At 35.0% G+C, this 16664-nt stretch overlaps 5 non-coding genes across 5 annotated transcripts; all 5 read right to left on the minus strand.

Annotated features, from left to right (window-relative positions):
* Nucleotides 1-2840: 2840 nt before the first annotated feature.
* Trnaa-ugc (transfer RNA alanine (anticodon UGC)) lies at nucleotides 2841-2912 on the minus strand. Its single transcript has one exon. It is a non-coding gene; the product is annotated as a tRNA-Ala (tRNA).
* Nucleotides 2913-6224: 3312 nt separating this feature from the next.
* On the minus strand, nucleotides 6225-6296 carry Trnaa-ugc (transfer RNA alanine (anticodon UGC)). The gene has a single exon. It is a non-coding gene; the product is annotated as a tRNA-Ala (tRNA).
* Nucleotides 6297-9609: 3313 nt separating this feature from the next.
* Nucleotides 9610-9681, minus strand: Trnaa-ugc (transfer RNA alanine (anticodon UGC)). Its single transcript has one exon. It is a non-coding gene; the product is annotated as a tRNA-Ala (tRNA).
* A 3313-nt stretch (nucleotides 9682-12994) lies between these two features.
* Nucleotides 12995-13066, minus strand: Trnaa-ugc (transfer RNA alanine (anticodon UGC)). The gene has a single exon. It is a non-coding gene; the product is annotated as a tRNA-Ala (tRNA).
* A 3312-nt stretch (nucleotides 13067-16378) lies between these two features.
* Trnaa-ugc (transfer RNA alanine (anticodon UGC)) lies at nucleotides 16379-16450 on the minus strand. The gene has a single exon. It is a non-coding gene; the product is annotated as a tRNA-Ala (tRNA).
* Nucleotides 16451-16664: the final 214 nt, after the last annotated feature.

Consider the following 16664-nt stretch of genomic DNA (forward strand, 5'->3'; position numbering starts at 1 on the left):
AAATACGTTTCTATTCATCAAGCAATCATTGACGTTTCTGCGTTACGGGCTCTGAAACTTGTGAATTTCGCGAATTGTGCCTGCAGGGACAACGTTACGCTCAGGTGAAAACCGGTGAAAAGAGCTCCATATACCATGTGTGCGACTCGACGATACATCCATCTTTAATTACAGAATAGTACTCGATTCTAAAGTAATTTTTGTTTTGACATTAACTCGATCCAACTTTAGGAGTCCTGTTCCATGGAATATTTAAACATTGTCTTCTTCACTCCACACTTGTCGCATACAAGTGACTCTCATTTTCGAAACATGTACACTATGCGGCACACACGTCAACGAAATATGAAAAATTGGAGAAATGAATATGTCAGTCATTATCTAACGTACGATCACTAAAATAATAATGATTGTATTACATCAAATAATAATTTCCAAAATTACGTTATACTGTACATTTGTGTTACTCTGATGCATCTTATACAAGTATAACATTTTGAAGCAACCATATTTCGCTTTTGATGGGTGTGCCGCATAGTGTGCATGTTTCGACAATGAGAGTCGCTTGTATGTTATGATCGTGGAGTGAAGAAAACAGTGTCTGATTATTCCATGGATATTCGTAATATTGATCACATTTCTTGGCTAAGCAGCACCTATCAAGTAACTGCTATTTTCTCTTGCAAATTCGACATGAATTTGTCCACTTTCATTTTTATAATTCCTGAATTTTTGCCGATAAGCCATAGGGACTAATGGATAACCCTTTAAGATGTATTATTTCACCAGATGATAGGAAGCGCTTTTCTGTACTGTCAGGGAAGCACCGATGTCTCGGTCTTTGCTGAAAAGTGCAGTCTGTAATAATCGACTCAAATGTTCCGTTGGCTATTTCGAATTTTTCAGCAATTTTTTCAAAATGTCGAAAATATTTGTTTACTTCTTTCTCTTTAAAAGGGAAAACTAACCTAAAATTCATAGCAACATCACAACTTGAATTTGTACGTAAATTGGTGATGTGCTTTTCATTTGTCAGCTGCAATTCTCTTGATCTAAATGGAAATTCTCTTTCTACTTTTCTTTTTTGCATTTGCATCTGTCTCTCTCTCTCCTATTTTTCTAATTGTTTTGATTCATCTCTCTCTCTCTCCACTTTCACCAGCAACACTTGTTTCTCTTCTTTCTGTAACTGCATTTGTTTCTCTCTCCCCCCTTTCTCCAACTGCAAATGCATTGGTTTTCTTCTTTCTATAACTTCATTTGTATTTCTCTCTCATCTTTCTCCAACTGCAACTGTATTCTCCTCTCATTCTCCTCTTTATCTAATTGTAGTCGCTTCTCCTCTTTCTGAAGTTCAAGCTTTCTTCTCTCTAATTCCATCTTGTATTTTGACCTAAATTCCTTTACATTCATGTTAAGTGCTGACACAGACCGTAGACATACTAACCAAAACCAAGGCACATTTATCCAAACCATTCTTTTCCACCAAATATTGGATCAAAATATTTTTTCTTTCAAGTTTCGTTAAAAGAGATTTTGCCTCAGAAAGATCATATTTTCTGGCAGGTTGAAGCAATTCATCTTGTTTCAAACAATCTAACTGCTCCAGGGTAGGATTTGAAATACATATCTCCACTTTTGATGACATTGCAAAAAGCATGCTGATTGTATTTAAGATTTCTAAAACGTGAAATAATACATGGGATTTAATAATTCTGAAACCAGGGAAATTTCAGTTTCAAAAACAAAGATTTCTGATATATTTTAGGGCAATTCATATCCCAATGACGAGCTGTCAGTTTCCTGTTACGAGTCCATGCTCTTAAAAAAAGAAAAGGAAAAGAGTGAAGGCAACCAGCTTTGCAAAGTTTAAAAAATAATTTTTTTCCCTAGAATACAAAGTAAAAAATGAGAAAGGTGTTTTACAAATTGAATCCAAAAGTTATCCAAGAATTAAAGACAAAAGTCATAGAAACAAAAAGTCCTCAATTAATCTCAGTGCAAGTCCCAAGGAAATTTAAAAGTGAAGGCAATGATATATATGTCATGACCTGCTTTGTATTTCTTTGCCAACAGTCTCGTGTTGAATCACATAAATATAATTCCTGATGATAATTCTGTATCACTTCGAATGAATGTCTTTATCCAATAATTTTATCAGAGCTTTTTGGTATTTCCAGAGAAAAGAATTAATTGAATCCAAATATATGAATGCAAAATGAAGCCTAAACTGGCCGAAATATAAGAGAACTTCCAATGCCAGATGTTAAAGCACAACTGGTAAAATTCTGACAGTCACAAGATACCATAGTTGTCTGTTTAACCGCAGGACACAACGTAGTATATTCTAACAACAACCATTACATAACGTACATCTCTTCCTGACGGCTCCGAAGTTCATACACCATATCAATGTCGTTCTTTCCGCCCATTAGGAACAAAGACATAAATAATTTAGTCTGTATGTCATTACATTATTGACTTGCTTTGTGCTTTTGAGCTACAATATTAAGGCAGGTCACCATTAGGTCTTTCATTATTATTTCACATTTCTGAAAAGAAATTATCTCCGCGTGACGGCAAAAGCGTGCGATTTCAATTAAAATCATTTTAAAAAAAAACAAAACAACTTACTACCTTATCATGATTACATGTCTTTAACGTGTGTAGCTAATGAGCTAGTACCATCAAGAACCAGTCCTCAAATGAGGCAACTTTTCGGACTGTATCTTAACGAAAGAAATAAAATCAGAATCAGCTAATGAATGTTGGGGTTGTTCAATGAACATTTGCTAGTAAAATGCATAAAAAAGATCTTAAAAAGCAAAAATCAATTATCGTGGAGATGCCGGGTCTCGAACCCGGGGCCTTTCGCATGCAAAACGAACGCTCTACCGCTGAGCTACATCCCCGACTCATTTTCCCTTTAGAATCATCCCTGCGCTACATTGATATTTTCATAATATTTGTTTTATAATCAATTACAATTTTCTTTACAGCAATATTAGTTGTCTTAACATCGAATTCTGATCAAATTTGGGTTAGGATAAAAGTTAAGGTTAAGACTATTTAATCTCGCTTTCTTTTACGATATGGCGATTTTCAAAGCTTTTCTACAAAGCACCACCAAACGGTGCTCGACTCGAGCTTGATGTTGGACAAAAAACAATGATCGGAAGGAAACAAATCGTACAGAGCGATAAAAATACTTCAGGTTAAACCCATAACCCATTCCGAAATAGGACCTTGTCTATCATACTATAGAAGAGAGTGGGTAATTAACTTCCAAATACTACGTTCCACCCATGACCCTAGATTTCCTGCTGCTATTGCCGTCTATAAAGGCACACGATCTTACGCTATGATATTATGTTTCTCCTTAGATATGTTTCTATTCATCAAACCATCGTTGACGTTTCTGCGTTTCACCAAACTGAAGCTACGGGCTCTGAAACTTGTGAATTTCCCGACTTGTGCCTGCAGGGACAACGTTACGCTCAGGTGAAAACCGGTGAAAAGAGCTCCATTTTCCATGTGTGCGACTCGACGATACATCCTTCTTTAATTACAGAACAGTGGTCGATTCTAAAGTAAGTTTTTTTTTAACATTAACTCGATCCAACTTTAGGAGTCCTGTTCCATGGAATATTTAAACATTGTCTTCTTCACTCCACACTTGTCGCATACAAGTGACTCTCATTTTCGAAACATGTACACTATGCGGCACACACGTCAACGAAATATGAAAAATTGGAGAAATAAATATGTCAGTCATTATCTAACGTACGATCGCTAAAATAATAATGATTGCATTACATCAAATAATAATTTCAAGAAATACGTTAAACTACTTTTTATTACTCTGATGCATCCCATACAAGTATAACATTTTAAACCAATCATATTTCGCTTTTGACGTGTGTGCCGCATAGTGTACATGTTTCGACAATGAGTGACGCTTGTATGTTACGATCATGGAGTGAAGAAGACAATATCTGATTATTCCATGGATAATCATAATATTGATCAAATTTCTTGGCAAAGCAGCACCTATCAAGTAACTGCTATTTTCTCTTGCAAATTCGACATGAATTTGTCCACTTTCATTTTTCTAATTCCTGAATTTTTGCCGATAAGCCATAGGGACTAATGGATAACCCTTTAAGATGTATTATTTCACCAGATGATAGGAAGCGCTTTTCTGTACTGTCAGGGAAGCACCGATGTCTCGGTCTTTGCTGAAAAGTGCAGTCTGTAATAATCGACTCAAATGTTCCGTTGGCCATTTAGAATTTTTGCAATTTTTTTCAACATGTGGAAAATATTTGTTTACTTCTTTCTCTTTAAAAGGGAAAACTAACTTAATATTCTTAGTAACATCAAAACTTGAATTTGTATATAAGTTGGTGATGTGCTTTTCATTTGTCAACTCTAATTCTCTTGATCTAAATTGAAATTCTCTTTCTTCTTTTCTTTTTTGCATTTGCATTTGCATCTGTCTCTCCCTCTCCTCATTCACTAATTGCATTTGACTCATCTCTCTCTCTCTCCACATCCACCAACAACACTTGTTTCTCTTCTTTCTGTAACTGCATTTGTTTCTCTCTCCCCTCTTTCTCCAACTGCAAATGCATTGGTTTTCTTCTTTGTATAACTTCATTTGTATTTCTCTCTCATCTTTCTCCAATTGCAACTATATTCTCCTCTTTATCTAATTGCAGTTGCTTCTCTTTCTGAAGTTCAAGCTTTCTTCTCTCTAATTCCATCTTGTATTTTAACTTAAATTCCTTTACATTCATGTTAAGTGCTGACACAGAACATAGGCATGCTTATCAAAACCAAAGCACATTTATCCAAACCATTCTTTTCCACCAAATATTGGATCAAAATATTTTTTCTTTCAAGTTTCGTTAAAAGAGATTTTGCCTCAGAAAGATCATATTTTCTGGCAGGTTGAAGCAATTCATCTTGTTTCAAACAATCTAACTGCTCCAGGGTAGGATTTGAAATACATATCTCCACTTTTGATGGCATTGCAAAAAGCTTGATGATTGTATTTAAGATTTCTGAAATATGAAATAATACATGGGATTTAATAATTCTGAAACCAGGGAAATTTCAGTTTCAAAAACAAAGATTTCTGATATATTTTAGGGCAATTCATATCCCAATGACGAGCTCTCAGTTTCCTGTTACGAGTCTATGCTCTTAAAATAAGAGAAGGAAAAGAGTGAAGACAACCAGCTTTGCAAAGTTTAACAAATAATTTATTTCCCTAGAATACAAAGTAAAAAATGAGAAAGGTGTTTTGCAAATTGAATCCAAAAGTTATCCAAGAATTAAAGACAAAAGTCATAGAAACAAAAAGTCCTCAATTAATCTCAGTGCAAGTCCCAAGGAAATTTAAAAGTGAAGGCAATGATGTATATGTCATGACCTGCTTTGTATTTCTTTGCCAACAGTCTCGTGTTGAATCACATAAATATAATTCCTGATGATAATTCTGTATCACTTCGAATGAATGTCTTTATCCAATAATTTTATCAGAGCTTTTTGGTATTTCTAGAGAAAAGAATTAATTGAATCCAGTTACATGAATGCAAAAAGAAGCCTAAACTGGCCGAAATATAAGAGAACTTCCAATGCCAGATGTTAAAGCACAACTGGTAAAATTCTGACAGTCACAAGATACCATAGTTGTCTGTTTAACCGCAGGACACAACGTAGTATATTCTAACAACAACCATTACATAACGTACATCTCTTCCTGACGGCTCCGAAGTTCATACACCATATCAATGTCGTTCTTTCCGCCCATTAGGAACAAAGACATAAATAATTTGGTCTGTATGTCATTACATTATTGACTTGCTTTGTGCTTTTGGGCTACAATATTAAGGCAGGTCACCATTAGGTCTTTCATTATTATTTCACATTTCTGAAAAGAAATTATGTCCGTGTGACGGCAAAAGCGTGCGATTTCAATTAAAATCCTTTAAATAAAGAAAACAACTTAATACGCTATCATGATAACGGGTCTTTAACATGTGTGTAGCTAATGAGCTAGTACCATCAAGAACCAGTCCTCAAAAGAGGCATCTTTTCGGACTGTTTCTTAACGAAAGAAATAAAATCAGAATCAGCTAATGAATGTTGGGGTTGTTGAATAAACATTTGCTAGTAAAATGCATAAAAAAGATCTTAAAAAGCAAAATCAATTAACGTGGAGATGCCGGGTCTCGAACCCGGGGCCTTTCGCATGCAAAGCGAACGCTCTACCGCTGAGCTACATCCCCGACTCATATGCCCTTTAGAATCATCTCTGCGCTACATTCATATTTTCATAACGTTTGCTTTATAATCAATTACAATTTTTGTACAGCAATATTAGTTGTCTTAACATCGAATTTTCATCAAATTTGGGTTAGGATAAAAGTTACGGTTAGGACTATTTAATCTCGCTTTCTTTTACGATATCGTGATTTTCAAATCTTTTCTCCAAAGCGTCACCCAAAGGAGCTCTACGCGAGCTTGATGTTTGGAAAAAAAAAACATTGATCTGAAGCAAACAAATCGCACAGAGTGATACAAATACTTCATATTACCCCCATAACCCGTTCTGAAATAGGACCTTATCTATAATACTAAATAAGAGAGAGAGAGAGTAATTAACTTGCAAATACTACGTTCCACCCATGACCCTAGATTTCCTGCTGCTATTGCCGTCTTTAAAGGCACGCGATAATACGTTATTATTTTTTTTCTCCTTAAATACGTTTCTATTCATCAAGCAATCATTGACGTTTCTGCGTTACGGGCTCTGAAACTTGTGAATTTCGCGAATTGTGCCTGCAGGGACAACGTTACGCTCAGGTGAAAACCGGTGAAAAGAGCTCCATATACCATGTGTGCGACTCGACGATACATCCATCTTTAATTACAGAATAGTACTCGATTCTAAAGTAATTTTTGTTTTGACATTAACTCGATCCAACTTTAGGAGTCCTGTTCCATGGAATATTTAAACATTGTCTTCTTCACTCCACACTTGTCGCATACAAGTGACTCTCATTTTCGAAACATGTACACTATGCGGCACACACGTCAACGAAATATGAAAAATTGGAGAAATGAATATGTCAGTCATTATCTAACGTACGATCACTAAAATAATAATGATTGTATTACATCAAATAATAATTTCCAAAATTACGTTATACTGTACATTTGTGTTACTCTGATGCATCTTATACAAGTATAACATTTTGAAGCAACCATATTTCGCTTTTGATGGGTGTGCCGCATAGTGTGCATGTTTCGACAATGAGAGTCGCTTGTATGTTATGATCGTGGAGTGAAGAAAACAGTGTCTGATTATTCCATGGATATTCGTAATATTGATCACATTTCTTGGCTAAGCAGCACCTATCAAGTAACTGCTATTTTCTCTTGCAAATTCGACATGAATTTGTCCACTTTCATTTTTATAATTCCTGAATTTTTGCCGATAAGCCATAGGGACTAATGGATAACCCTTTAAGATGTATTATTTCACCAGATGATAGGAAGCGCTTTTCTGTACTGTCAGGGAAGCACCGATGTCTCGGTCTTTGCTGAAAAGTGCAGTCTGTAATAATCGACTCAAATGTTCCGTTGGCTATTTCGAATTTTTCAGCAATTTTTTCAAAATGTCGAAAATATTTGTTTACTTCTTTCTCTTTAAAAGGGAAAACTAACCTAAAATTCATAGCAACATCACAACTTGAATTTGTACGTAAATTGGTGATGTGCTTTTCATTTGTCAGCTGCAATTCTCTTGATCTAAATGGAAATTCTCTTTCTACTTTTCTTTTTTGCATTTGCATCTGTCTCTCTCTCTCCTATTTTTCTAATTGTTTTGATTCATCTCTCTCTCTCTCCACTTTCACCAGCAACACTTGTTTCTCTTCTTTCTGTAACTGCATTTGTTTCTCTCTCCCCCCTTTCTCCAACTGCAAATGCATTGGTTTTCTTCTTTCTATAACTTCATTTGTATTTCTCTCTCATCTTTCTCCAACTGCAACTGTATTCTCCTCTCATTCTCCTCTTTATCTAATTGTAGTCGCTTCTCCTCTTTCTGAAGTTCAAGCTTTCTTCTCTCTAATTCCATCTTGTATTTTGACCTAAATTCCTTTACATTCATGTTAAGTGCTGACACAGACCGTAGACATACTAACCAAAACCAAGGCACATTTATCCAAACCATTCTTTTCCACCAAATATTGGATCAAAATATTTTTTCTTTCAAGTTTCGTTAAAAGAGATTTTGCCTCAGAAAGATCATATTTTCTGGCAGGTTGAAGCAATTCATCTTGTTTCAAACAATCTAACTGCTCCAGGGTAGGATTTGAAATACATATCTCCACTTTTGATGACATTGCAAAAAGCATGCTGATTGTATTTAAGATTTCTAAAACGTGAAATAATACATGGGATTTAATAATTCTGAAACCAGGGAAATTTCAGTTTCAAAAACAAAGATTTCTGATATATTTTAGGGCAATTCATATCCCAATGACGAGCTGTCAGTTTCCTGTTACGAGTCCATGCTCTTAAAAAAAGAAAAGGAAAAGAGTGAAGGCAACCAGCTTTGCAAAGTTTAAAAAATAATTTTTTTCCCTAGAATACAAAGTAAAAAATGAGAAAGGTGTTTTACAAATTGAATCCAAAAGTTATCCAAGAATTAAAGACAAAAGTCATAGAAACAAAAAGTCCTCAATTAATCTCAGTGCAAGTCCCAAGGAAATTTAAAAGTGAAGGCAATGATATATATGTCATGACCTGCTTTGTATTTCTTTGCCAACAGTCTCGTGTTGAATCACATAAATATAATTCCTGATGATAATTCTGTATCACTTCGAATGAATGTCTTTATCCAATAATTTTATCAGAGCTTTTTGGTATTTCCAGAGAAAAGAATTAATTGAATCCAAATATATGAATGCAAAATGAAGCCTAAACTGGCCGAAATATAAGAGAACTTCCAATGCCAGATGTTAAAGCACAACTGGTAAAATTCTGACAGTCACAAGATACCATAGTTGTCTGTTTAACCGCAGGACACAACGTAGTATATTCTAACAACAACCATTACATAACGTACATCTCTTCCTGACGGCTCCGAAGTTCATACACCATATCAATGTCGTTCTTTCCGCCCATTAGGAACAAAGACATAAATAATTTAGTCTGTATGTCATTACATTATTGACTTGCTTTGTGCTTTTGAGCTACAATATTAAGGCAGGTCACCATTAGGTCTTTCATTATTATTTCACATTTCTGAAAAGAAATTATCTCCGCGTGACGGCAAAAGCGTGCGATTTCAATTAAAATCATTTTAAAAAAAAACAAAACAACTTACTACCTTATCATGATTACATGTCTTTAACGTGTGTAGCTAATGAGCTAGTACCATCAAGAACCAGTCCTCAAATGAGGCAACTTTTCGGACTGTATCTTAACGAAAGAAATAAAATCAGAATCAGCTAATGAATGTTGGGGTTGTTCAATGAACATTTGCTAGTAAAATGCATAAAAAAGATCTTAAAAAGCAAAAATCAATTATCGTGGAGATGCCGGGTCTCGAACCCGGGGCCTTTCGCATGCAAAACGAACGCTCTACCGCTGAGCTACATCCCCGACTCATTTTCCCTTTAGAATCATCCCTGCGCTACATTGATATTTTCATAATATTTGTTTTATAATCAATTACAATTTTCTTTACAGCAATATTAGTTGTCTTAACATCGAATTCTGATCAAATTTGGGTTAGGATAAAAGTTAAGGTTAAGACTATTTAATCTCGCTTTCTTTTACGATATGGCGATTTTCAAAGCTTTTCTACAAAGCACCACCAAACGGTGCTCGACTCGAGCTTGATGTTGGACAAAAAACAATGATCGGAAGGAAACAAATCGTACAGAGCGATAAAAATACTTCAGGTTAAACCCATAACCCATTCCGAAATAGGACCTTGTCTATCATACTATAGAAGAGAGTGGGTAATTAACTTCCAAATACTACGTTCCACCCATGACCCTAGATTTCCTGCTGCTATTGCCGTCTATAAAGGCACACGATCTTACGCTATGATATTATGTTTCTCCTTAGATATGTTTCTATTCATCAAACCATCGTTGACGTTTCTGCGTTTCACCAAACTGAAGCTACGGGCTCTGAAACTTGTGAATTTCCCGACTTGTGCCTGCAGGGACAACGTTACGCTCAGGTGAAAACCGGTGAAAAGAGCTCCATTTTCCATGTGTGCGACTCGACGATACATCCTTCTTTAATTACAGAACAGTGGTCGATTCTAAAGTAAGTTTTTTTTTAACATTAACTCGATCCAACTTTAGGAGTCCTGTTCCATGGAATATTTAAACATTGTCTTCTTCACTCCACACTTGTCGCATACAAGTGACTCTCATTTTCGAAACATGTACACTATGCGGCACACACGTCAACGAAATATGAAAAATTGGAGAAATAAATATGTCAGTCATTATCTAACGTACGATCGCTAAAATAATAATGATTGCATTACATCAAATAATAATTTCAAGAAATACGTTAAACTACTTTTTATTACTCTGATGCATCCCATACAAGTATAACATTTTAAACCAATCATATTTCGCTTTTGACGTGTGTGCCGCATAGTGTACATGTTTCGACAATGAGTGACGCTTGTATGTTACGATCATGGAGTGAAGAAGACAATATCTGATTATTCCATGGATAATCATAATATTGATCAAATTTCTTGGCAAAGCAGCACCTATCAAGTAACTGCTATTTTCTCTTGCAAATTCGACATGAATTTGTCCACTTTCATTTTTATAATTCCTGAATTTTTGCCGATAAGCCATAGGGACTAATGGATAACCCTTTAAGATGTATTATTTCACCAGATGATAGGAAGCGCTTTTCTGTACTGTCAGGGAAGCACCGATGTCTCGGTCTTTGCTGAAAAGTGCAGTCTGTAATAATCGACTCAAATGTTCCGTTGGCCATTTAGAATTTTTGCAATTTTTTTCAACATGTGGAAAATATTTGTTTACTTCTTTCTCTTTAAAAGGGAAAACTAACTTAATATTCTTAGTAACATCAAAACTTGAATTTGTATATAAGTTGGTGATGTGCTTTTCATTTGTCAACTCTAATTCTCTTGATCTAAATTGAAATTCTCTTTCTTCTTTTCTTTTTTGCATTTGCATTTGCATCTGTCTCTCCCTCTCCTCATTCACTAATTGCATTTGACTCATCTCTCTCTCTCTCCACATCCACCAACAACACTTGTTTCTCTTCTTTCTGTAACTGCATTTGTTTCTCTCTCCCCTCTTTCTCCAACTGCAAATGCATTGGTTTTCTTCTTTGTATAACTTCATTTGTATTTCTCTCTCATCTTTCTCCAATTGCAACTATATTCTCCTCTTTATCTAATTGCAGTTGCTTCTCTTTCTGAAGTTCAAGCTTTCTTCTCTCTAATTCCATCTTGTATTTTAACTTAAATTCCTTTACATTCATGTTAAGTGCTGACACAGAACATAGGCATGCTTATCAAAACCAAAGCACATTTATCCAAACCATTCTTTTCCACCAAATATTGGATCAAAATATTTTTTCTTTCAAGTTTCGTTAAAAGAGATTTTGCCTCAGAAAGATCATATTTTCTGGCAGGTTGAAGCAATTCATCTTGTTTCAAACAATCTAACTGCTCCAGGGTAGGATTTGAAATACATATCTCCACTTTTGATGGCATTGCAAAAAGCTTGATGATTGTATTTAAGATTTCTGAAATATGAAATAATACATGGGATTTAATAATTCTGAAACCAGGGAAATTTCAGTTTCAAAAACAAAGATTTCTGATATATTTTAGGGCAATTCATATCCCAATGACGAGCTCTCAGTTTCCTGTTACGAGTCTATGCTCTTAAAATAAGAGAAGGAAAAGAGTGAAGACAACCAGCTTTGCAAAGTTTAACAAATAATTTATTTCCCTAGAATACAAAGTAAAAAATGAGAAAGGTGTTTTGCAAATTGAATCCAAAAGTTATCCAAGAATTAAAGACAAAAGTCATAGAAACAAAAAGTCCTCAATTAATCTCAGTGCAAGTCCCAAGGAAATTTAAAAGTGAAGGCAATGATATATATGTCATGACCTGCTTTGTATTTCTTTGCCAACAGTCTCGTGTTGAATCACATAAATATAATTCCTGATGATAATTCTGTATCACTTCGAATGAATGTCTTTATCCAATAATTTTATCAGAGCTTTTTGGTATTTCCAGAGAAAAGAATTAATTGAATCCAAATATATGAATGCAAAATGAAGCCTAAACTGGCCGAAATATAAGAGAACTTCCAATGCCAGATGTTAAAGCACAACTGGTAAAATTCTGACAGTCACAAGATACCATAGTTGTCTGTTTAACCGCAGGACACAACGTAGTATATTCTAACAACAACCGTTACATAACGTACATCTCTTCCTGACGGCTCCGAAATTCTTACACCATATCAATGTCGTTCTTTCCGCCCATTAGGAACAAAGACATAAATAATTTGGTCTGTATGTCATTACATTATTGACTTGCTTTGTGCTTTTGGGCTACAATATTAAGGCAGGTCACCATTAGGTCTTTCATTATTATTTCACATTTCTGAAAAGAAATTATGTCCGTGTGACGGCAAAAGCGTGCGATTTCAATTAAAATCATTTTAAAAAAAACAAAACAACTTACTACCTTATCATGATTACATGTCTTTAACGTGTGTAGCTAATGAGCTAGTACCATCAAGAACCAGTCCTCAAATGAGGCAACTTTTCGGACTGTATCTTAACGAAAGAAATAAAATCAGAATCAGCTAATGAATGTTGGGGTTGTTCAATGAACATTTGCTAGTAAAATGCATAAAAAAGATCTTAAAAAGCAAAAATCAATTATCGTGGAGATGCCGGGTCTCGAACCCGGGGCCTTTCGCATGCAAAACGAACGCTCTACCGCTGAGCTACATCCCCGACTCATTTTCCCTTTAGAATCATCCCTGCGCTACATTGATATTTTCATAATATTTGTTTTATAATCAATTACAATTTTCTTTACAGCAATATTAGTTGTCTTAACATCGAATTCTGATCAAATTTGGGTTAGGATAAAAGTTAAGGTTAAGACTATTTAATCTCGCTTTCTTTTACGATATGGCGATTTTCAAAGCTTTTCTACAAAGCACCACCAAACGGTGCTCGACTCGAGCTTGATGTTGGACAAAAAACAATGATCGGAAGGAAACAAATCGTACAGAGCGATAAAAATACTTCAGGTTAAACCCATAACCCATTCCGAAATAGGACCTTGTCTATCATACTATAGAAGAGAGTGGGTAATTAACTTCCAAATACTACGTTCCACCCATGACCCTAGATTTCCTGCTGCTATTGCCGTCTATAAAGGCACACGATCTTACGCTATGATATTATGTTTCTCCTTAGATATGTTTCTATTCATCAAACCATCGTTGACGTTTCTGCGTTTCACCAAACTGAAGCTACGGGCTCTGAAACTTGTGAATTTCCCGACTTGTGCCTGCAGGGACAACGTTACGCTCAGGTGAAAACCGGTGAAAAGAGCTCCATTTTCCATGTGTGCGACTCGACGATACATCCTTCTTTAATTACAGAACAGTGGTCGATTCTAAAGTAAGTTTTTTTTTAACATTAACTCGATCCAACTTTAGGAGTCCTGTTCCATGGAATATTTAAACATTGTCTTCTTCACTCCACACTTGTCGCATACAAGTGACTCTCATTTTCGAAACATGTACACTATGCGGCACACACGTCAACGAAATATGAAAAATTGGAGAAATAAATATGTCAGTCATTATCTAACGTACGATCGCTAAAATAATAATGATTGCATTACATCAAATAATAATTTCAAGAAATACGTTAAACTACTTTTTATTACTCTGATGCATCCCATACAAGTATAACATTTTAAACCAATCATATTTCGCTTTTGACGTGTGTGCCGCATAGTGTACATGTTTCGACAATGAGTGACGCTTGTATGTTACGATCATGGAGTGAAGAAGACAATATCTGATTATTCCATGGATAATCATAATATTGATCAAATTTCTTGGCAAAGCAGCACCTATCAAGTAACTGCTATTTTCTCTTGCAAATTCGACATGAATTTGTCCACTTTCATTTTTCTAATTCCTGAATTTTTGCCGATAAGCCATAGGGACTAATGGATAACCCTTTAAGATGTATTATTTCACCAGATGATAGGAAGCGCTTTTCTGTACTGTCAGGGAAGCACCGATGTCTCGGTCTTTGCTGAAAAGTGCAGTCTGTAATAATCGACTCAAATGTTCCGTTGGCCATTTAGAATTTTTGCAATTTTTTTCAACATGTGGAAAATATTTGTTTACTTCTTTCTCTTTAAAAGGGAAAACTAACTTAATATTCTTAGTAACATCAAAACTTGAATTTGTATATAAGTTGGTGATGTGCTTTTCATTTGTCAACTCTAATTCTCTTGATCTAAATTGAAATTCTCTTTCTTCTTTTCTTTTTTGCATTTGCATTTGCATCTGTCTCTCCCTCTCCTCATTCACTAATTGCATTTGACTCATCTCTCTCTCTCTCCACATCCACCAACAACACTTGTTTCTCTTCTTTCTGTAACTGCATTTGTTTCTCTCTCCCCTCTTTCTCCAACTGCAAATGCATTGGTTTTCTTCTTTGTATAACTTCATTTGTATTTCTCTCTCATCTTTCTCCAATTGCAACTATATTCTCCTCTTTATCTAATTGCAGTTGCTTCTCTTTCTGAAGTTCAAGCTTTCTTCTCTCTAATTCCATCTTGTATTTTAACTTAAATTCCTTTACATTCATGTTAAGTGCTGACACAGAACATAGGCATGCTTATCAAAACCAAAGCACATTTATCCAAACCATTCTTTTCCACCAAATATTGGATCAAAATATTTTTTCTTTCAAGTTTCGTTAAAAGAGATTTTGCCTCAGAAAGATCATATTTTCTGGCAGGTTGAAGCAATTCATCTTGTTTCAAACAATCTAACTGCTCCAGGGTAGGATTTGAAATACATATCTCCACTTTTGATGGCATTGCAAAAAGCTTGATGATTGTATTTAAGATTTCTGAAATATGAAATAATACATGGGATTTAATAATTCTGAAACCAGGGAAATTTCAGTTTCAAAAACAAAGATTTCTGATATATTTTAGGGCAATTCATATCCCAATGACGAGCTCTCAGTTTCCTGTTACGAGTCTATGCTCTTAAAATAAGAGAAGGAAAAGAGTGAAGACAACCAGCTTTGCAAAGTTTAACAAATAATTTATTTCCCTAGAATACAAAGTAAAAAATGAGAAAGGTGTTTTGCAAATTGAATCCAAAAGTTATCCAAGAATTAAAGACAAAAGTCATAGAAACAAAAAGTCCTCAATTAATCTCAGTGCAAGTCCCAAGGAAATTTAAAAGTGAAGGCAATGATATATATGTCATGACCTGCTTTGTATTTCTTTGCCAACAGTCTCGTGTTGAATCACATAAATATAATTCCTGATGATAATTCTGTATCACTTCGAATGAATGTCTTTATCCAATAATTTTATCAGAGCTTTTTGGTATTTCCAGAGAAAAGAATTAATTGAATCCAAATATATGAATGCAAAATGAAGCCTAAACTGGCCGAAATATAAGAGAACTTCCAATGCCAGATGTTAAAGCACAACTGGTAAAATTCTGACAGTCACAAGATACCATAGTTGTCTGTTTAACCGCAGGACACAACGTAGTATATTCTAACAACAACCGTTACATAACGTACATCTCTTCCTGACGGCTCCGAAATTCTTACACCATATCAATGTCGTTCTTTCCGCCCATTAGGAACAAAGACATAAATAATTTAGTCTGTATGTCATTACATTATTGACTTGCTTTGTGCTTTTGAGCTACAATATTAAGGCAGGTCACCATTAGGTCTTTCATTATTATTTCACATTTCTGAAAAGAAATTATCTCCGCGTGACGGCAAAAGCGTGCGATTTCAATTAAAATCATTTTAAAAAAAACAAAACAACTTACTACCTTATCATGATTACATGTCTTTAACGTGTGTAGCTAATGAGCTAGTACCATCAAGAACCAGTCCTCTAAAGAGGCATCTTTTCGGACTGTTTCTTAACGAAAGAAATAAAATCAGAATCAGCTAATGAATGTTGGGGTTGTTGAATAAACATTTGCTAGTAAAATGCATAAAAAAGATCTTAAAAAGCAAAATCAATTAACGTGGAGATGCCGGGTCTCGAACCCGGGGCCTTTCGCATGCAAAGCGAACGCTCTACCGCTGAGCTACATCCCCGACTCATATGCCCTTTAGAATCATCTCTGCGCTACATTCATATTTTCATAACGTTTGCTTTATAATCAATTACAATTTTTGTACAGCAATATTAGTTGTCTTAACATCGAATTTTCATCAAATTTGGGTTAGGATAAAAGTTACGGTTAGGACTATTTAATCTCGCTTTCTTTTACGATATCGTGATTTTCAAATCTTTTCTCCAAAGCGTCAC

The sequence above is a fragment of the Sinohyriopsis cumingii genome, chromosome 19 (genome assembly GCF_028554795.1).
Source record: "Sinohyriopsis cumingii isolate HCF-2022 chromosome 19, ASM2855479v2, whole genome shotgun sequence".
NCBI classification, from domain to species: domain Eukaryota; kingdom Metazoa; phylum Mollusca; class Bivalvia; order Unionida; family Unionidae; genus Sinohyriopsis; species Sinohyriopsis cumingii.